This window comes from Chionomys nivalis, chromosome 12, assembly GCF_950005125.1.
Source record: "Chionomys nivalis chromosome 12, mChiNiv1.1, whole genome shotgun sequence".
In the NCBI taxonomy this organism is placed as follows: domain Eukaryota; kingdom Metazoa; phylum Chordata; class Mammalia; order Rodentia; family Cricetidae; genus Chionomys; species Chionomys nivalis.
This window is the reverse complement of record NC_080097.1, coordinates 74666108-74688467: the sequence shown is the minus strand read 5'-3', so window position 1 is coordinate 74688467 and position 22360 is coordinate 74666108. Positions and strand designations below refer to the sequence as shown.

Below are 22360 nucleotides of genomic sequence, written 5' to 3'. Positions count from 1 at the left end.
CCAGAGTTCAGTGCCATGTCCTGCATGTTGGATGGCTCATAGCCCCCTGTAACTCCAGCTCCAAGGGGATCCCACACCTCCACTTTGTGCCAGCATCAGCACTCATGCACATACATATACACATAATTACAAATATAATAAAAATATTTTTAAGAGGAAGTTTTGTAGGTCTTGCCATGCAGCCCAAGCACCCTGACAGTTTCCAGTAGTGGTATTTAAACAAACCCCCAAACTAGTGTGAAACTGTAGTTGGCAGAACTCTAGAAAATACAGGAAAAACACCTTTCTCAGTTCATTTCTCAGATGAAATTTTAATTCTTTCCAGTATAAATGGCCCTGTCAGTGATCCCTCTGCTAGGACTTATTTGCCCTGTGTGTATTCTTGAGTAGTTTGAACTATTGGTAAACTTATTTAAGGTCCTTTAGGTGTTGGTGCTGGTTGTTTTGTTTCTTCGAGACAGGGTTTCTCTTTAAAGCTTGGAACTCACTTTGTAAACCAGACTGGCCTCTAATTCACAGAGATCCGTCTGTCGCTCCCTCCCAAGTGTTGGGATTAAAGGCATACACCACCACTGCCTGGTTTAGGTCTTTTTTTTTTTTTTTTTTAATTTTCGAGACAGAGTTTCTCCGTAGCTTTTTGGTTCCGGTCCTGGAACTAGCTCTTGTAGACCAGGCTGGCCTCGAATTTACAGAGATCCGCCTGCCTCTGCCTCCCGAGTGCTGGGATTAAAGGCGTGCGCCACCACCTCCCGGCTGGTTTAGGTCTTTTTGTTTTGTTTTTTTGGTTTTTCGAGACAGGGTTTCTCTGTAGCTTTGCCCGTCCCGGAACTAGCTCTTGTAAACCAGGCTGGTCTCGAACTCCCAGAGATCCGCCTGTCTCTGCCTCCCAAGTGCTGAGATTAAAGGCATGCGGCCACTACTACCCGGCTTGTTTCTGTTTCTCTGTGTAACAATCCTTTAGACCAGGCTGGCCTCGAACTCACTGAGATCCTCTGCTTCTGCCTCCCAAGTGTTAGGATTAAAGGCATGCACCGCCACCTCCCAGCTGGTCTTTTGTTTTTTAAGTGAAATTCCTCGCTCCTATTATTGCTAAATGACTCCGTATTTTGGGTTGCTAAAATCAGAACAAGGGACTTGGGGTATGGTGGCACAGGTCTTAAATTATAGTACTCAGCAGCAAGAGGTAGCCAGGTCTCTGGTTTTGAGGCCAGCCTGGGCTCCATAGCGAGTTCCAGACCAGCCAGGGCCAACATTAAGACCCTGTCTTAAAAACCAATGCTGGAAAATCTTTAATAGATGCATAGGTAAGCTTGTAGAATGGCTATGTAAACTGTAATCTGTGTCGATAATCCTGTTTATAAAGGATCACCCCCAAGAACTGGTCACACATAGGTCATTCGAAAAACTTGATTTTGTTGACTTTAATGATAAAACAGCATCATTTCTACATCTAAGTAAGAGGATAGTGGGGCTTGCTTCCAATCACGTTTTCCACGTTACTCCCAGAGTCTGTCACCCTGACCAATGGGTGTCATGAGTATGTGAAGGGAGAGTATGTTGGGGCAGGACCCAAAGGTAGGTGTTCACGGAGCCAGCCGACCCGAGACAGGCAGCAGGTGCGGCCCGTGTCTCGGGTACCCCAGTGGCTGGGGTCAGAGGCCGGTGCTGCAAGCCCGCGAGGCACTTGTATTTCCAATCAGGCAAATCTGCGGATGCCTACGCAGCCTTCTCAGCCCCGGGCCCGCCCAGCCGTCGGAGACTTCCTGGACGGCGGCCCGTTCCGGCCCTCCCATTGGTGGGCGGCGGACGGTGGGCGGGTCCCCGTGGAGGCCTAGCAAGCTTGCCTGCAGCGAGGGCTGGCCGTGCTCCGCCGGAAGGCGCCTTGTTCTCCCGGACGGCGGCTCGCAATTCGGCCGGGGAAGGAAGCTGGCTGCGGGACCGGCTCAGGTAAGCCTGCGGCACGCGCGCCTCCGCCGAGCCGGCAGTGGGTGGGGTCACGCGGGCGCACTTGGGAGCGCTCGGGTGCGGGGATGCTCCTTTGTGGGAGGCCGGCGCCCGTCTCGGCGCCGGGGCGGTCGTGGAGTTTGGAGCTTGTCATCGCCCTCCTGGGCGAGGCGCACACTCGGGGCAGCTGCCTTGCTCTTCTTCCTCCTTCGCGGGAAGAAAAAGTCCCCTGCTCGGTTTGGTTACTCCATACTTTGGACTCATAAGTGTGAGGCTAGGGTTTTATTTTGTTTGGCTGTTTTTGTTTTCTCTCCCGGCTTTTCTGTGTTTTAGTAAACGTGAGTAGAAAAGCATGGGGTGAGCGTGCGTAGATTTGTTATATACCCGATTACTGTGGGGCTGTTGGAAAGTAGAAATGAGGGCAACCCGCTCAAGTCTTGTCTTCTTTGACAGATCTGCAGGTTTTGACACATTATGTAAACTTTTTACTAAGAGAGGACCCCTCCCTCTGTCTTTTAGCGTATACAGTTTTGTTTTGTTTTACCTGTCTCCGGTGTCTCCAAAACTGTGCCTGCCATTTGCTGCGTCTGTGCATATGCAGCAGCTCCTCTTTAAGGGGTAGTCGGTAAAGGTAAGGGGTAGTCGGTAAAGGTAAGGGGTAGTCGGTAAAGGTAAGGGGTAGTCGGTAAAGGTAAGGGGTAGTCGGTAAAGGTAAGGGGTAGTCGGTAAAGGCTTCCTAGAAGAGGTATGTAGTGGGCCAGTCTTTGCACTGAGTGAGCAAAGTGACTGTTAAAACACTGCGCAATTTTCTTTTAAAGGATAGACATAGTGGGGCATCTCAGACACAAGTGAGAAACTGCTCTGTCAGTGTCCGCTGTATCCTGCCATCTCATCTCTCTTCTGAGTTTGTTAACGCAAGAGACTCTCTTACTGGCTTTTCCTAGTGTCAGCGGAGGTCACATCGGATACTGGAAAGTGAACTTGTGATTTGGATGTCACCCCCCTCCTTGAAACAGGATTTTTGACTGTCCTGGAACTCATAACTCATTTTGTAGACCAGGCTGACCTCGAACTCACAATCATCCTGTTGCCTCTGCCTTCCCAGTGCTAGGATTAAAGGTGTGCACCTCTCTCTCTCCTTAATATTTATTTATTTATTTATTTGTTTGTTTGTTTTTTGAGAGCGTGTTCTGGAACTAGCTCTTGTAGACCAGGCTGGCCTCGAACTCAAATCCGTCTACCTGTGCCTCCCTGGTGCTGGAATTAAAGGCGTGCATCACCACCATCCAGCATTTTTTTTAAATAATTTTTATGGTTGACTATGTAATTGACAACTCTTTTATAATTTATGATTTTTATTTTTTTAAATTTATTTATTATGTATATAGTGTTCTGAGCACCAGATCTCATTATAGATGGGTGTATATTATCATGTGGTTGCTGGGAATTGAACTCAGGACCTCTGGAACAGCAGTCAGTTCTCTTAACCTCTGAGCCATCTCTCCAGCCCTATTTTTATTTTATATGCATTGTTTTTTGCTATTGTTTTGATTTGTTTTTTTTGTGTGTGTGGTTTTTTTTTTTTTTTTTTTCTGTGTGTGCCATCATGTATATCTGTGTGAGGGTATTGGATCCTCTGGAACTGGAGTCACAGACAGTTGTGAGCTGCCATGTGGGTGCTGGGAATGGAATCTGGTTCCACTAGAAAAGACAGTCAGTGTGTGTGTGTGTACAGGAGGCCTGAGGTGGGGGCACGTTGGGATGTATGCATAGGTTCTTGAATAGTTCAAATCTCAGTGTTTGATCTGTCATGTGCATGTGGTCTTTTGATTTTTTTCAATTCTCAAACTGGCCACATCCTTTTTTCTTTTTTAACTATTTATTTTATTTTATAGGCTTATATCTGTGTGAGAGTGCCAGGTCACTTGGAACTGGAATTATAGACAGTTGTGAATTACCACGTGGGTTGAAGGCTGGGAGTTGAACCCAGGCCTTCTGGAAGAGCAGCCAGTGCTCTTAACCTCTGAGCCATCTCTCCAGTCCCCAAACTGGCCACATCGTTTTCGATGTGGATAGAGAATATATCTGCTGAGCTGATTTTGTATTACCAGGAAACATGAATCTAGTCTCCTACAACAACCTTTTTTGTAGGACTAGATGATAGGGCGTTGTACCCATCTGGGCATAATTTTGTGGACATTTTATATGAGACAACAGATTCTGTAAGAGGATGCTAAGGGTATCTTTTGAAGGAAACCTTTACATATGTCACCTCTGAAAAGACAATTTCTAAGTGGTTGGTGGTGGCACATGCCTTTAATCCTCCTCCCTTCAGGAGGCAGAGACAGTTGGATCTCTGTGTGTTCCCGGCCAGCCTGATCTATAGAGTGAGTTCCAGGGCAGCCAAGGCTATACAGAGAAACCTTGTCTCACCTCCCCCCGACACACACAAAGAAAAAAAGAAAACGAAAGAAAAGAGAATTTTATATTTATTTATTTATTTTTGTTTTTGTTTTTTTGAGACAGGGTTTCTCTGAAGCTTTGGAGCCTGTCCTGGAACTAGCTCTTGTTGACCAGGCTGGCCTCGAACTCACAGAGATCACCTGCCTCTGCCTCCCGAGTGCTGGGATTAAAGGTGCACACCACCACCACCTGGCAGAAAAGAGAATTTCTGTAAGCAGTACTGTGACTGAAGATTACTAAAATAGTAAGACTTAATACTTTTATTCATGGAAGAGCTACAACATTCATATGAATGTTAAATAGTTTTATGAAATTATTTATCCACAGCCATAAAATCTATTTTCTGAGCTCATATTCAAGTCTAATACTTGGGAGAAAAACTAAAGACGAACTTTCCCTGAAACCTCTAGGCCACCAGTAGAAGACACTTTGCTTCTCTGCTTGATTTTAGATCTTGACTCGGAGATCTCAGGTCTCCGAGCAACTTCCCCAGCACTTCTGTGGCCATCTGGTACTTACTGTCTCTTTCTTTGGCTTTTGATGCATTGGTAGGTGCTCGTGTTTCCTGTGTCACACATGTAGGCTTTATCTCTCCCCTAGAGGGAATTTTGTAGCATTGGTGGTTTTCTTATTAGTATTGATCCTGTGATTTCTGGATGTCCAGTATCTGCATAACAGCTGTATTTTTTTTTTAAGATTTATTTATTATGTATCTCTGTTCTTTCTGCATGCCTGCATGTCTGCCTGCAGGCCAGAAGAGGGCACCAGATCTCATTATGGATGAATGTGAACCGCCATGTGGTTGCTGGAATTGAACTCAGGACCTCTGGAAGAGCAGCCAGAGTTCTTGCCCTCTGAGCCATCTCTTCTGCACCCAGCCAGCTGTATTTTTTTTTTCTTTTCTTTTTTTGGTTTTTCGAGACAGGGTTTCTCTGTGGCTTTGGAGCCTGTCCTGGAACTAGCTCTGTAGACCAGGTTGGTCTCCAACTCACAGAGATCTTCCTGCCTCTGCCTCCCGAGTGCTGGGATTAAAGGTGTGCGCCACCATCGCCCGGCTCCCAGCTGTATTTTTATGTTACAGCTGCAGCTATTTTCTAGTGCCTGAAGTGCCTATCTCACTGTTTACTACATTCTAGACATTGTCCTCACAGTTTTGTTTTGTTTTGGTTTGGTTTGGTTTTTCGAGACAGGGTTTCTCTGTGGTTTTGGAGCCTGTCCTGGAACTAGCTCTTGTAGACCAGGCTGGTCTCAAACTCACAGAGATCTGCCTGCCTCTGCCTCACAGTTTTGTTTTACATGTGTTTATGAAGTCAAATTTGGCTCCCTTGTTTTTGGTTTTTCGAGACAGGGTTTCTCTGTAGCTTTGGAGCCTGTTCTGGAACTCACTCTTGTAGACCAGACTGGCCTCGAACTCACAGAGATCCGCCTGCCTATGCCTCCTGAGTGCTGGGATTGAAGGTGTGCGCCACCACTGCCTGGCTCAAAGTTCACTCTTTTTGTTTTGTTGCTGTACTTTATATTTTAAATTTTTTGTTGTAAGGAGTGAAGGATATAGCTTGGTAGCGCACCTGCAAAGCATATACAAAGCTATGGGTTAAATTCCCAGTATAGTTAAACTATTCTGTAGGGAATTTTTCTCTCTCTCTTTTAATTTTCTTTCTTTGATAATTTCAGTCAGGAATGCTATGTTTATATCATTTCCATTCTTCTTTTCCCTCCAGTTCCTCCTATGCCCCCTGATTCCTCACATTATTGACCTCTTTAATTATTAGTGTGTGTGTGTGTGTGTGTGTGTGTGCACGCCTGCTGAGTCCACCCAGTGTTGCTTGTGTGTATATGGGCTTAGGACCAACCTTCTGGGGTGGCTTAACTATGGGGGGCTCATTTTTAGACAGGACTGATTCTTCCTCTTTCATTAATTGCCTATAACTCTTTTTTTTTGTTTGTTTGTTTTTGTTTTTCGAGACAGGGTTTCTCTGTGGTTTTGGAGCCTGTCCTGGAACTAGCTCTTGTAGACCAGGCTGGTCTCGAACTCACAGAGATCCGCCTGCCTCTGCCTCCCAAGTGCTGGGATTAAAGGCGTGTACCACCATCGCCCGGCCCTATAACTCTTCTTTAAGGAGTAGCAGGATCTTGACTTTGGTTGTTTTGTTTTTTGTTGTTTGTTTTTTGTTTTGAGGCAAGTCTCACATAGTTAAGCTGCCCCTGAACTCTGCTATATGCTTGAGACTGGCTTTGAACTTCTAATCCATCTTCCTAAATATCCCCAAATGTTGACAGAGCAGGTCTGTGCCGCCATTTTCATTTTCTTTTCTTTCTTTTTTTGGGAGGGGGTTTTGTTTTTTTGTTTGTTTGTTTTTTGGGATTTTGAGGCAGGGTTTCTCTGTGTATCTCTGGCTGTCCTGGAACTCACTCTATAGACGAGGTTGGACTCAAACTCAAAAATATCCACATGCCTCTGTCTCTTGAGTGTTGGGATTAAAGGTGTGCGCCGCCACCACCTGACTTCTTACTTTTTTCTTATTGTCCATTACTTTCTGTCCTTCAGTGTGAAGTAGGAACTGTGGGCCTCTTCCCACAGCCCGGCTCATGGTTGCCTAGCTAGCTTATGCCTCGAAATAAAAACACACAAATTGTATTCTTTTTTTTGGGGGGGGGGGTTCGAGACAGGGTTTCTCTGTGGTTTTGGAGCCTGTCCTGGAACTAGCTCTTGTAGACCAGGCTGGTCTCGAACTCACAGAGATCCGCCTGCCTCTGCCTCCCGAGTGACAAATTGTATTCTTTTAAACACTGCTTGGCCCATTTCTATTCATGTGTGTAGCACCCCAAGGTGCGCTTACCGGGAAGATTCTAGCCTATGTCCATCCTGGGTCAGAGCTTCATTGCATCTGCTCTGGAGAGGAGAGCATGGCGTCTGCTCCAGAGGAGCTGCCCTGCCTCTGAGCTCACTTCCTCTTCCTCCCAGCATTCTATTCTGTCTACTCCACCCACCTAAGGGATGGCCTATCAAATGGTCCAAGGCAGTTTGTTTATTGACAAATGACCTTCCTCCATCATCAGTGGGGTTTCCTGGATTGTTTAGTGCCACATGAAGCAAAATGTTCAACTTAAATTGTCTTATATTTTGCTTTTGGATTATAGCAAGGGTCTTTTTAAAAACTGAAACATTTAAATTCTGTTCACTAACTGTATATTACACAGTTATCAAAGGTCCAATAGAAGGGGCTGTGGATGTAATACTTGCCTAGTATATACAGGCCCCGAGTCCTGTCTATAATACCACCAAAAAAAAAAAAAAAATCAGAAAAGTCGGTAGACATAGATAGCATAATCGCATCATATTCGTCTTCAGCAGGAATAGATCCAAGAGTATATTCTGAGCACTAAACAATTTAGGGAGCTTAGACAGAATTCTACCTTCTTCAAATTCTAGTTATCATTGAATGGTCTCACTAATTTATTTGAAAAGATTGCCAAAAATAATTATTTATTAGTATGCATAATTATTAAGTTCTTTTTATTGTTGAAAGAATAAAATATCCCTGATTTTATTTCTTCTGCATATCTCCAGAGAAGTTTGTAGTATATAATCTCACTTTATTTTGAAATGACAGTCCAGTAGCCTTCTACCGAAATGACTTAGCAGAAATTTCTAGGATTGAACCCTCCCTATGTGTCAGCACCTAAAATGTGATTGTGATAAACTTTTCCTAATTCCCCAACAGTCTGGTAGAATAATCGCATAATGACCTTTTGTTCTGAGATTCTATAGCTTCTTTTTTAAAACTTTAATTTTTTAGTGTTTTTATTTCTATCATTATTTGTTTTGTTTTAAGACAGAGTCTCTCTGCATAGTGCTGGCTGTCCTTTAACTCACGATGTAGACCAGGCTGGCCTTGAACTCACAAAGAATCTACCTGCCTCTGTCTCCCAAATTCTGGGATTTAAGGCATGTGCCTCCAGAAGAGAGCACTACAATCACAGAAGGTCTGGGTTGTTAGGGGGGTGCTAGATCTGAACTGTGGTCCTCTTGATTTGCTGCAAGTCTTTTTAGCTACTGAGCGATCTCCAGTACACAAAACCCAACTTCCCCCCCACCCCCTTTTTGAGACAGGATCTTATTCTAACCCAGGTTGGCCTGGAACCACTAACTACCGTAGACTGGCTTCGATATGGTTTTTTCATTGTAATGTGTGTGCCTTAAGTCTGTGTGCACCACTTTCATTCAGGTGCCTGTGAAGACCAGACCTGGGCATCAGATCCCCTGGAACTGGAGTTACTGGTGGTCGTGAGCTGCCCAGTGTGGGTGCTAGAAATCAAATCCAGGTCCTCTACAAGAACAGCAAGTGCTCTAACCACTGAACCATCCCTTGCCCTGCCTGGGACTTTTCAGCAGTCTCCCTGTCACAGCTCCTGACTTCGGGGGTTACGCACTTGGACCACCGTGCTGAGTTTACAGCCTATGGTGTTAGGTCAATGACTTTCCGAGAAAGGTTATATAGTAAGTAAATGCCTTTCTTTCTGGTGTGCTTAGGGACTGAATTCAGGATCTTCTCTACCATTGAACGTTTCCCTCAGCCACGGTAATTGAATTAGAAATAAAAAGATTATGTAGCTGGAAGTGGTGGCTCACACCTTTCACACCAGCACTCGGGAGGCAGAGGCAGGCGGATCTCTGTCAGTTCGAGGCCAGCCTGGTCTACAGAGCAAGTTCCAGGACAGGCTCCAAAGCTACACAGAGAAACCGTGTCTCCAAATATGTGTATGAACATTGCCTGCATGTATGTATGTGCACCATGTGTGTGCCTGGTACACAAGAAGGCTAAAGGAGAGTCTTGGATCCCCTGGAGCTGGAGTTGTGAGCCTCCCTGTGGGTACTGGAAACCAAAATCAGGAGGGCCTTTGCAAGAGCAGCAAGTGCTCTTAACCACTGGGATTTCCAGCCCCATACAACTTAATTCTTAAATTCATTTGAAAAGGCAGCCAAGCTCCTTAACACTTGTGAGTCCTGCAGGATTCTTGGAATTGTACCTTATGGTCATTATAGAAACCTTAGGGATTTCCTGCCTTTTTAAAAAACTTCCACTGCATATTTTGAGAGTAAGCTGAAGACATCTTTGGTGATGGGACATAAGCATTTGTAAGTATATTGTTCCATTAGTGATAGAATTTCTTTTTAGTTGGTTCTTTGAAAATTTAGTGATTTTTTTTTTTCTTTTCCTGGCTTGAGGAGTTTTTGTTTTTTATTGTTTTTAAAACGAGACATTTAAATATACCCCCAGTGGAGAAATTAGTGATTTTTGTAGGTTAATTGCCTATTTAGAGTTCAGATAACAGAATTTGGAAGGTGAGGTGTGCTTTTAGGTTTGTCTAAACTGCATCAGTGAGAAGCTTTTTCTGGTCGATTTTGTGTGTGTGTGCATGAGTGTGTGTACATGAGTGTCTGTGTGCATGCGTGTGTACATGTGTACATGAGTGTGTGCATGTGTGTGTACATGAGTGTGTGTGCGTGTGTGTACATGAGTGTGTGCATGTGTGTACATGAGTGTGTTGCGTGCGTGTGTACATGAGTGTGTGCATTGTGCATGTTGCTGTATAGGGATGGAACCCAAGGCCTTGGACACGCAAGGTCAGAGCTAGCCCAGTGAACTGTATCATCTGTTTCTGAGTTTTCTTTTTTTCTTTTCTTGGGTTTTTGTTTTTGTTTTGTGGGAGAGGGGAGGTTTGGAGACTAGGTTTCTACATAGCCCTGGCTTTTCAGGAACTTACTATGTAGACCAGGCTCTCCTTGAACTCACACAGATCCACTTGCTTCTGCCTCCTTGGTGCTAGGATGTAAGGCCTACACCACCTGAATGGCATTGCTGGGGGTTTTGACTTTTGTCAGTATTTTGTTCTTCCTTGTTTCTCTTCTATATTAACCCTTTTTTTTTCTTAAAAGATTTATTTTAACTTTGTGTGTGTGTGTGTGTGTGTGTGTGTGTGTGTGTGTGTAGGTGTGTAGAGCGTGGTGCCTAAAGAGCCAGAGTTAGATCCTTTTGGAGATGAAGTTTTATTTAGATGGTTCTGAGCCACCTCTGGATGCTGGGAACCAACCTCTGCCAGGGCAGAGTATGTCTGCCTTCCCTCCCTTCCTTCTTCCATCTCTTCCTTCCCTCCCTCCTTCCCTCTCTTCTTTCCCTCCCTTCCTTCCTCCCTTCCTTCTTTCCATCCTTCCTTTCCTCCCTTCCTCCTTTCCTCCTTCCCTCTCTTCCTTCCCTCCTTCTTTCCATCCTTCCCTCCCATCTTCCTTCCCTCCCTTCCTCCCTCCTTCCTTCCCTCCCTTTCCTCCTTCCCTTCCTTCCCTTCCCCTTCCTTCCTTCCTCCCTCCCTTCCCTCTTTTCCCTCCCTTCCCTCCCTCCCTCCCTCTCTTCCTTCCTTCCCTTCCCTCCCTCCCTCCCTCTCTCCCTCCCTCCCTCCCTCCCTCCCTCCCTCCTCCCTCCCTTCCTTCCTTCCTTCCTTCCTTCCTTCCTTCCTTCCTTTTTTTTCTTTTTTCTTTGAGACAAGGGTTTTTCTGTGTCTGAAGCTCTTTCTTAGACCAGACTGGCCTCAAACTCACAGAGTTCTGCCTGCCTCTGCTTTTCTAGTGCTGGGATTAAAGGTATTCACCATCATCGCCCTGCTAGGGAACTTTTTTAAATGAGGCATTTAAATATCTGTACAGGTTTTGGTCATTTCCTTATTTCTCTCATGAAAGTTGGTGGAGACTTAAGTCTGCAGGAGCTGGGCCTGAGCTAGCAAGGGAATTACGAATTACACAAGAACATCCTGTGGGGGGGGGGGGGGGGCGGGGGGGGCTGGAGAGATGGCTCAGAGGTTAAGAGCACTGACTGCTCTTCCGGAGGTCCTGAGTTCATTCAATTCCCAGCAACCACATGGTGGCTCACAACCATCTGTAATGAGATCTGGTGACCTCTTCTGGCATACATGGAGGCTGAACACTATGTACATAATAAATAAATAAATCTTTTTTTTTTTTTTTTTTTTTTTTTTTTGGTTTTTCAAGACAGGGTTTCTCTGTGGTTTTGGAGCCTGTCCTGGAACTAGCTCTGTAGACCAGGCTGGTCTCGAACTCACAGAGATCCGCCTGCCTCTGCCTCCCGAGTGCTGGGATTAAAGGCGTGCGCCACCATCGCCCGGCTAAATAAATCTTTAAAAAAAAAAAAAAAGGAACATCCTGTGTGATAGATGCTGAGATACTCCTGCGCACGTGGTGGTGCGTTGGATTCCTCAGCATCGCCCTGGATTCTAACGCTAACTGAGATCTACTGAGGGCTGCGCTCCCTCTGCCTGTTAATGCCAGGTCCCTTGGCCTGCAGCTCCAGCTGGGAAACTCATTTGTGTATTTTGGTTTTCCGTCTTCCTGCTTAGCAGACGTTAGATATGGATTTTAGTGGCATTGTTATAAAATATTGGCTAAGGAATAAATTCCTCTTCATTTGCCTACTCTGTGTCAAATGTTACATATTATCTTCTACTCTTTAGGATTGCTTTGAATGCATGGGCTGTTAGCTTTATAGCATGTAGTTGATTAAGGAAACACTCAGAACAGTGTATAAAGAGTGGCTTACTTAAAATAGGGAAAGTTAGGCTGCAAGGAGGTGGAGACCGGGGCTGTTAGCTGAGTGCTGTACGTGGTGATTTACACACCCAGAGGTAGCAGCAGCAGTCGCTGTCCTGGTCAGGTTAGACTTCTCTGGAACTCCGTCATCATCATTTTGTGAGTGTTTCTGTCGTGTACGTGTGGGTAGGCGTGTGTCTGCTGTCTGGAGCCATCAGTTCTCTCCTCCTGCACACGTGTTCAGGACCTGAACTCAACCTTTTCCTCTTGAGTGGCAATCTCCTTTCCCATTCTCCTTCTCTGACCATGAGCCAGTGATGCAGTATTGCTTCAGATTCAGCCTGAGTTTAAGGGCAAAGATCCTTAAAGACTCAAAGATTACACTCTTATTTTCTCTCTTCAGGCTTAGACCAAAACTCTAGAGTTTTACCTCTAGTTAAAAAAAAATTCTACAGTGAGGTTGTCTTAAAAAAAAAGAGTCCAGGCTGGATCGTGGCGCACGCCTTTAATCCCAGCACTCGGGAGGCAGAGGCAGGTGGATCTCTGTGAGTTCAAGGCCAGTCTGGTCTACAAGAGCTAATTCCAAGGACTGGATCCAAAGCTACACAGAGAAACCCTGTCTGGCTGGGGGTGGCAGGCAAAAAAAGAAAGGATCACTGGGTTCCTGTTCTTCATTTACCTGCTCTGTGCTTGAAGAAGTTTTGCCAGGCAGTGGTGGTGCACGCCTTTAATCCCAGTACTTGGGAGGCAGAGGCAAGCAGATCTCTGTGAGTATGAGGCCAGTCTGGTCTACAGAGTGAGTTCCAAAACAGGCTCAAAAACTACAGAGAAACTCTGTCTTGAAAAACCAAAAAAAAAAAAAAAAAAGTCCAGACCCTATTTTTAAGTCCTGTGGGTGTATATACTGTTAACACTTGCTTTTTGCCACCACCTTAAATTATCACCACCGGATAATTTAAGTCATCATTCTCCCATTCAAGTACTAACCAGGCCTGACCCTGCTTAGCTTCCAAGATCAGACGAGATCAGGAGTGTTTCAGGGTGGTACGGCCATAGACGAGGAGTCATCATTCTAAACATAAAAGGGATCACCAAAATTTCACTTCTGCCGATAGTGATACATGCTGTAGAAAAGTCTTTTGTGTGTATGTATGCCCCCTTGTTTTTAATTTGATGTGTACGAGTTTGCCTGCATGTATATCTGCACTGTTTGCTTCTTCAGTATCTATGAAGGTCAGAAAAGAGTGTTGGGTCTCCTGGGACTAGAGTTACAGATGGTGCGGGCTGTCGTGTGTGTGCTGAAAATCAAACATGGTGTCTCTGGAAGAGTCTCTAGTCTTACGGCTTCTTTTGCTTCTTTTGCTGTGCCGGCAACTGGTCCTGAGAAGTGAAGGTGATTTTGGCTTATGACACCTTTTCTGAGTGTTCCTGAAAGGAAGCCTTTCCCCTCTCGTTTGTTGTGTGTTTAGTAAGGGAAGACGTTGAAAGAGATGAGGCTTCATTCATACACACCTTTGACTGGAGGTTTAATGCGTTCTTCAGCAAAAGTACATCGAATGCCCATTACCACCAAGACAGGTTATAAATAGTCTTTGCTTACATTCTAACAAGGAAGGAAAGACATCAAAAACTATATAATTGGTTATCCAGTCTCCAGTTAAAAGGAGAAAGTATTGATTATTAAGAGAGACTTTATTGATTATTAGTTTGTTTTTGAGATAGGGTCTTCCTCTATAACCCTGATTTGCCCTGGAACTCTGCTTGTGGCTCAGGCTGGCCTTTGACTCACAAATGATCCTCCTGCCTGCTTCCTGAGTGTTAGGATAATAGCCATGAACTACCTACCATGCCTGGCTAAGAGAATTTATAGTAGGAGTATGTATCTTAGGACACAGTAGATACGGTATGGTAGTTACATTGCCTAGATTTGAATCTGGTACTACTTTTTTTACTGGCTGTAGGATATTGGACAAATTAATGATCTCTTATGCCTCATTTTACTCAAGATAGTGTTTCAGCTTGTTAAGAAAATTAAGGTTGGGTATAGTTTAATAGTAGAGCAGCTCCTAGGCTATTAATTCTCCTTAATACCATGTGACGCTGGATGGGAGCAGAGAGAAAGGAAAAGGAAAGGATTACTTCGGTTACAAGACAAGTACAGTGGTCCAGTAGTAACCAGAACCGATAGAGCAAAAGTAGGTGATGCAGGAGGTAAAGAAAAGGATGTCTTGTTTCTGGCTGTGACTTGATAGGAGGTTGCTGGAAGGTGGTCATGTTTAGTGGTGGGGGACTGGAGAAGCACCAAGAAAGAATGTTGAGTAAGCTGTTAACTGGGGCAGTGGGTTCAGAAGTAGAAATGAAAGAGGTGAGGGCATGTGGATCATTCAGTGAAGAAATGAAAGAATAGCAGTTGAGGCTGTATGTTCGAATTAGACATCCTTGAAGAAAGGACGGCGTGAAGAGAAGAAAGCTGGGAGCCTGAGTGAAACTCAGAGCAGAGAGAAGAGAGAAGTGGCTGCAGAGGCAGAGGGAAAACCTTGAAGCCAGGAGGAAGATGTGTAAGGAGAGGGTGGTTTTCTGCAATCACATGTGTGCCTGGTACCTTCAGGGGCCAGAAGAAGGCTTTGGATCCCCTGGAACTAAAATGGGTAGTTGTGAGCTACCATACGGATGCTGAGAACTGAACCCGAACCCTCTGCTGGAGCAGCCAGTGTTCTTAACTCCTGAGCCCTCTCTCTGTCCCCTCCAATGGGTATTTTTCCTTTGATCGGATAGACTGGTGTCCATCCTTCAAATCTTTACTCTCCTTGCTTGCTCCCTTCATCTCTAGTTCCTTTCTGTTTGTTTTTAAGTTGTCATAGCTCATTCTGTTCCTTAAATTATAATGTCCTCCCATTTTGTTTGTTTTTGTGTTTGTTTGTTTGTTTGTTTGTTTTTCGAGATAGGGTTTCACTGCTTAGCCCTGGCTGTTCAGGAACTCACTTTGAAGACCAGGGTGGCCTAGAACTCAGAGATCTGCCTGCCTGTGCCACCACCACCCAGCCTAACATCCATCCTCTTTTATTAGCTCTTGCCTTCTATTCAAACTGCATTTGGCCTCCAGCTAAATATTTAGTTTAGTCTGCATTATATTAAATTATTTATCTACACTTGAAAGTAGAGATTTTACATACGAACTCTACATTTCTAACTTTTGAGAAATCAAAATTTCTCTTTCCATCTTGGATATATATTTCTTATAGTAGCTACTTTGTTTAAAGGGGACCTAGGGAGGCCATGTGTGGTAAACTTTTTAAATCCCTGATCCACTGTTTTAATTCCCAAGGCAGAGGCAGGTGAATTTCTGTGAGTTCAGGCCAGTCAGAAATGTATGTAGTGAAATCCTGGTCTCTCCAGTTTCTCACAGACACCAACATCTTCTAGTCTCTCAATGATATCAGAGCAGTTTTTCTATTGCTCACATTTCTTAGCTAGTCTCCACTTTTAAATCTACCATCTAGTTATGAGGACTCTCTAAATCCAACAAACTGCATTTTTTACAGCCAGTTTATTGAATGTCACAATTTAATATGCTATAAACAACTCATTCAGTATAGCTAAGTTCCATAGTCTACTGATTTTTATCTCATGTGTTTCTGGGCCCTGTTCCTTCCTCCCGTCATATTTTGAATCACATTGCTATAGTTCAGATCTTAATTATCTTGTTAGGTAGGATGCAAAAGGGGAATTTATTGGACGGTTAAGTGGCTCACAAATTTAAGGTTTAAAAGATGGTCTGAAAGCAAGAGAGGTATGTCCACAGAGACCAGACACAACACTGAACAATGTGGCTCTGCGGATAGGACTTCCCACCCAAGGTCTCATGCATAAGTATCTCATCATATATGCCTTTGATTGCTGGACAGAAAGAGCATGTTAGTAAATCTCCAGTATCTTTGCTGGACTCATGGCACTCTCCTGACTGACCGTACATCTTCTGCTCTTCCATCCCTCAAAGCAAGTTAGGTAACTAAGGTTAGTTCTGATCAAGTCATTCCTTTTGTTTCTGTAAGACAATGGCTCTCTGATGCCTGACCCTTCCTGCCCTTCAGCTTTCTGTCTGTTCAGTTTCCTGTGATGTATGTGTTGGTAGGATTGAACCACAGAATTCTGTGTCACATACTCTTTTCATTTTCATGCTTTTGTTTTTGCCTTCCTTCTTGCTATCTCTGCTGCTTGGTTGTCTTTTTTGTGTGGTCCACCTTAACCTAGCTCCTATAATTTAAGAAACTACTTCCTGGTATCTTTTCCTCCTAAATTAATTTTACCTTCTTCTTTTGTCTCTGTAGTGAGCCCTGCTGGTTGTGTTACCACCTTGTGTGACCGTCTTGTAACTGTTTATACTTGCCCACTTGTTATTATCATAGTGCCTACTACTTACCTTTTCCCACACACACACATCTAATAGGAGTAGTGATTATCTCTCTCTCACTCCCCCTCCCATCTCCCTCCCTCTATCTTGTTTTTTGTTGCTTTTGTTTAAACAGGCCTTGAGTGCCTGATACTCCCCCCCCCCCCTTCAAGTGCTAGAATTACAGGCATACACCATCATGCCTGGTGGGTAATGGGTTATTTATTTTTGGACTCCTAATATTATCAAGTTACTTAGTAGTATACTGTCTACTCAGTAATTTTTTTTATTTATTGATTTATTTATACAGTATCCTGCCTGTAGGCCAGAAGAAGGCACCAGATCTCATTAGAGGTGGTTGTGAGCCACCATGTGGTTGCTGGGAATTGAACTCAGGACCTCTGGAAGAGCAGTCAGTGCTCTTAACCACTGAGCCATCTCTCCAGCCCCTCAGTAAATGTTTAGATAACTGGGCATGGTAATCCTGAAATCATGGCTGTAATTTCAGCACTGGGGAGGCTGAGGCAGGAGAATCACCATGAATTTGTGGCAAGCTTGGGCCACATAGTGAGTTCCAAGGCAATCTAGATTATATACTGTGAGACTGTGTCTCAGACAAGAATTGAGGTAGTGAATGAAGAAATGTAGATCTTAGAACATAAGATTTGGACAGCAAATCAAGGGTAGTATACAATTTGAATGCAGCAGTATTGACTAGACCCATATGAGAAAACATGTAACAATAGTAATGACTTTTTGACTAGCATGTAAGTGTCTGCGTCAAATAACAGTGGGAACTAGTACAAAAAGGGCAAGGTGTGCTGTGAAATCTACCTTAGCCTCCTGAGTGCTAGAATTGCAGACATGCCCCACACAGTTACAAGACTAACAGGATGTCTTTGAAAGTTCTTTTTTTTTTTTTTTTTTTTTAAAATATTTATTTATTATGTATACAATATTCTGTCTGCGTGTATGCCTGCAGGCCAGAAGAAGGCACCAGACCCCATTACAGATGGTTGTGAGCCACCATGTGGTTGCTGGGAATTGAACTCAGGACCTTTGGAAGAGCAGGCAATGCTCTTAACCTCTGAGCCATCTCTCCAGCCCCCTCTTTGAAAGTTCTTAAGCGTGAAGTTTGTTTGGTCAAATTGTGTATTAGAAAATTAGGCCAGGCAGTGTTGGGGCACGCCTTTAATACCAGCACAGTAGAGGAAGTAGAGATAGGTGGATCTTTGAGTTCGAGGCCAGCCTGGTCTACAGAATGAGTTCCAGGACATCTCCAAAAAGATAGAGAGTCTCGAAAAACAAAACAAAGCAACAATAAAAGAAAAGATAATTAAGGTAGCAGGATGGGATCAGGAGGGAGAAAGATCGTTTATGAGATTGGCGAGAAAGCAAATCCTGACTTTGCTACTTAGTTTCTTAGTTGGATTCCTCAGCAGCTCGGTTTTCTCATCTGATTCAAAGTGATTGAGTTACAACCGTAGCGCAGTGCAGGTTCTGAAGTCTGTTCCCATGCATTGCCGTAGTGTCAGTACGACTTGGCAGTCAATTGGATGCTAAATATGGAGGTTCAGAGCCAGCCTAAATAGGAAGCCGTGATACTACTACAGTCTAACTGGGTGTTCTGGCCTGTCTGGTGCTAGGCAACACTGGGGTCTTTAAAAGTAGGAGGTTTAGGGGCTGGAGAGATGGCTCAGTGGTTAAGAGCATTGCCTGCTCTTCCAAAGGTCATGAGTTCAATTCCCAGCAACCACATGGTGGCTCACAACCATCTGTAACGAGGTCTGCTGCCCTCTTCTGGTCTGCAGACATACACACAGATAGAATATTGTATACATAATAAATAAATAAATATTTTTTTAAAAAAAAAAGTAGGAGGTTTAAGTTCAAGTTGATCTTTCTCCTAGACTGCTTGGGACACTGGGGATGGACAGTGCCGTGAGAGCGAAGTCAAACTCACTGTTTGGAGAGAAAGAGCCTGGGGGAGGAATGGGTGTGTATTTTGGAGGGCACCGGGTCACAGAATTGTTAGAAGCACCTGAGCTAACTTTGTGGAAGCAGAAGTGTCAAGCATGCAAGCCAGTTTCCTGAGTTATAGCACAGAGTGTTTTATCTTGGAAGAGGAGAGCGAAAGGCTGCGTGCCCAGCAACTGTGCTGCCTCCTGGTATCGCCTGGGCACCTTGTGGTGGGGAGTGGGAGGGAGTGACAGAGCTGCCGGAAGGCAGGGGTTCCAGAGGGAGGCGGAGCTGGCCTAGTGCAGAACACCTTCCCAGAGCGCCTCTCGGGTGTGCTAGCGGTGTGAGTGCTAAGAAACCACCCTTAGGATTGCGCTCTTTGCACCTTCGTTTTCAAGCAAGCTGCAGGCTTGGTCTCGGCCCTAGAAACCGGATAGGCCTCGCTGTGCGCTCTCAACCTAACCTGCGGGGGAAGGGAGCTGCTTCTAGTCCCGCCCTTGCGCTGTTTTGCGTCTCTGCTCCTTTGTTTGAGTGGCAGTGCGATTCGACCAATGGAAGTGTGGGGCGGGCAAGCGCGTCAAGTTAGGTTGCGCAGAAGGAGGGGAACTGGTGCTGGAGAGACAGCGAGAAGCGAACCGGCCCCACGGCCACCGCAGGTAAAAGCACCTTTGCCTCCCATCGGGGTGAGGTGCAGGCCCTTTTCTCCTTCGGGGCTTGCTAGGCCTCTCAACCTGCAGCCTGCGTCCTAACGTTGCCTCTTCCCCAGGCATCACACCCCCACCCCCACCCCCCGCATCTTCCCATCTTGACCATCCCCACCTCGGAGGGTGCCCCCGATAGCTCCCTCGCTTAAGTGCATGTACTTCAACTCTTTTTGGGGGATCTAGTTGGCCTGAAGTCTCCCGCCCGTGCCTGTGCCTGCCTCTGCCGTACGGGCCTTACTGGCACCAAACCCCGGCAGTAAGAGCAGGTAATGTACCCGACCCCCTTCCCACCCCCACTTTCAGTAGCGTTTACCTCTCCATCAATTCTACTTCCTTCCCTTTCCCCGTGTGAGTAACATTAATTTCTACAGTTTCCCTCTTGGCCTCTGAAAAATACATGCTTTTAGGTTTTATGGTTGGCTATTTAGCTTTCCCAGTTTTTAACGAGGTGCTCCCTGTTACCAGCCATATTTGCCCCCAAATGTCTACACCCTTAATTTGGGTATGCTTCTTCCTACAGCGATTAGAAAACAGAAACAGAGTTGCCACTCATTTGACTGAATAGTGAAGACAGAGAAGATAGGCTCTCGACTTATTTGAGGAAGCCTGAGTGGCTCCAAGTTATTAGCTTCATTTCTTGTGTTCTGTGTCCTTCCAGCTTCATCATTCTTTGACCCTAACTTATGATTTTATTCACTTTGGGTGTCTATTTCTCATTTATCTTTAAGGTTTGAGATTCTCCGAGTGTCCCAAATGATTCTATGGCATAATTTTTTAGTGTTCCCGTCTATAAATTATTGTGTTATTTTTTGTTTTGTGTTTTTAAATGTTATATTCATTTTATTTTCAAGGTATTTCTTGTTTAAATTAAACTTTCCTTATTTATTCTGTGTTTTAATATCTGTGTCTAACTCAATCTCCTGAAAATGATACAATTTCCAATAAGGTTTATGCTTTGAAGTAAAAAAAAAGTTTATTTTCTGAATCTTTGGGCGTAGAGGTTAGGTGGGCATGAGCAGGCTTTCTAAGACTGTATACTACAGAAAAGAGTCAGTGTTGCTCAGTATGGCATTTGTTCATTGAGAAATCTACAAATGGAGAATCTGTGCCTGTAGTTCAGTTTATATAATTTATCTGTTAGGTGATGAAATGGTGTCTACTGCGGTGTTTCTCTCACATTGTGAACAGTAAACTATGGTGAACGCCCTTTATCATAGTGACTTTTTTATGCTCTTTTCTTCCTACTGACGTCAGTTCCCTTGCCCATTGTCTTTTACAGATCCGTACTGGTCAAGATTTTGTCCATTTGTACTGACAGTAATCATAGAAAGGAAGTATAAGTACAAATGCAGAATCGTGATGCTAGGTGCACATTTAAAAACTACACCTCCCACCCCACCTACCCCATGATAGCCTCTTCTCAGTGTGCGTGCCTTCCTTCCACACCCTGTGTGCGGTCACCATTTTGTTGAAAGACATGAAGATTTTGGGGTAGGTGAGTAGAATAGAATTAAAGTACAGTGTGATGAGACAGACAAGGGATAGAAATGGGCAAGGTTATTACAAAACACAAGGATCAGGGAGTCGGAGCGCCGAGGCTCCAGAAGTACAAGAATGGTGGCCAGGCCTAGAGCACCGGTGTGGGGACTTCTGGGAAGAAGGGAGCTCTGAGAAGACAACAGACAACACTGTCCTGGTGACCTTGAATTTCCCTCGGGATTTGTATCATGAATCTATATATTTTGATTATGGAAAGTGATTAAGTGCAACCACTAAATCCTGGCTTTCCTTTAGGGTACATGCATGTGCTTCTCATTAGGGCAGTGGTAGGTGAAGACTACATTTTCCTTCTTAGTAACACAAAGTCTGATAACACTCTATTATCTAGATAGTTATTTTACCTTAAAACCTGTAGAACATCCATTTTTTGTTTTACCAGGGATCGAGCTGTAGAAAGAAAATTCATGCAGTGTACCAGATGGTAAACTAAGCTATGGTGCAGGCAGGGTGATCCACATGTACATGAGTAGAGCAATGAAGGAAGCTAGAGGTATAGAGAGGCTTGAACTTGTGAAAATCCAGGATGTTTAAAGTGGGAGTCAGAGAATCTGGAGCTTGGCTTAAAACCTCACGGGGGGCAATTGACTACAGGTTAGCAGTTGAGAAGTAGTAATACTTTATTGTGGGATTGAGTCAGTTGCCAGGGTTTGAGGCAGGGTTATTTTTGAGACATTCTCGCTATGTAACCTTGGCTGGCCTGATACTCCCTCTGCGATCAGTCTGTCCTCAAACTCATAGCAGTCCTTCTGCCTCAGCCTCTCAAATTCTGGGGTTGCAGGGTAAGTCACCGTACCTGGGGAGACTTTCAAGTTGTTGAATCTAGACTGACAAGTAGAAAGCAGAAATAGCAATGGCTACAATCTTAGCACTCAGGAAGCTGAGGCAGGTGGATTGTTTCATGTTTGTGAACAGCCTGGACTACATAGACCTTATTTAAAAAAAAAAAAAGAGTAAGATTGGGCATGGTGGTGCACCTTCTGGTTCATATCTTTAAACCCTGCACTGATAGGCAGAGGCAGACAGATCTTTGAATTTGAGGACCCCTCAGGGCTACACAGAGAAGCCCTGTCTACAAAGAAACAAAAAGTACCTATTTCAAGGAAACCCTCACCTAGTCTAGTATGCCTGACTGAGTCTTTTTTGGCTTAACCCTCATGCTTAAGCCCACACTAAAACATCTGTATTTGGCCAGAAAGAGATTTGGGAGATAAGGACTAAGATAATACACTGATTTTTAAAGCTTAATAATTGAGTCACATGCAGTGAAATATTTGAGGGGAAAAAGTTCAGTTACTGTTTCTTATTAAAAAGTACCATCTTTATTGCAGTCTGGTAGTGCAGACCTGTAAACACAGCTCCTTTGAAGGCTGATATGGAAGAGAGTCAAAGCCTGCTTAGTCTACTGAATAATTTCAAGGCCAGACTATGCAACTTAGTGAGACACTGTCTAAACAGAAGGTAAAATGAGGGACTGCAGAGCTGGTTCCATGGGTAAGAGCACTTCCAGAGCACCTAGGTTTGTTTCCCAACTCCCACGTGGAAGGAAGCTCACTTCTAGTAACTTCCAGCTCCAGAAGATCTGATGTCCTCTCTGTCTCTGCAGGCAGCACAGGCAGGCATGCAGTGCAGTGGCATACATGTAAACAACACATACAAAAATTTTAAAGAAATAAATATTTTTGAGACAGGTTTCTCTAGATAGCCTTGGATGTCATGGAATTTGCTATGTAGACCAAGCTG

At 44.4% G+C, this 22360-nt stretch overlaps 1 protein-coding gene across 3 annotated transcripts in view; it reads left to right on the top strand.

The window, feature by feature from the left end:
- The first annotated feature begins 1858 nt into the window (after positions 1–1858).
- Positions 1859–22360, top strand: part of Chd8 (chromodomain helicase DNA binding protein 8) — a 75897-nt gene continuing 55395 nt past the window's right edge. Inside the window, exon 1 of one of the 3 annotated variants that reach the window (XM_057785798.1) lies at positions 1859–1947. The gene's annotated coding sequence lies outside the window, so the exon portion shown is untranslated. Of the gene's footprint in view, positions 1948–18946; positions 19013–19226; positions 19327–22360 lie in introns of those variants that run through there. The other 2 variants (XM_057785797.1, XM_057785799.1) reach the window with 2 other exon arrangements.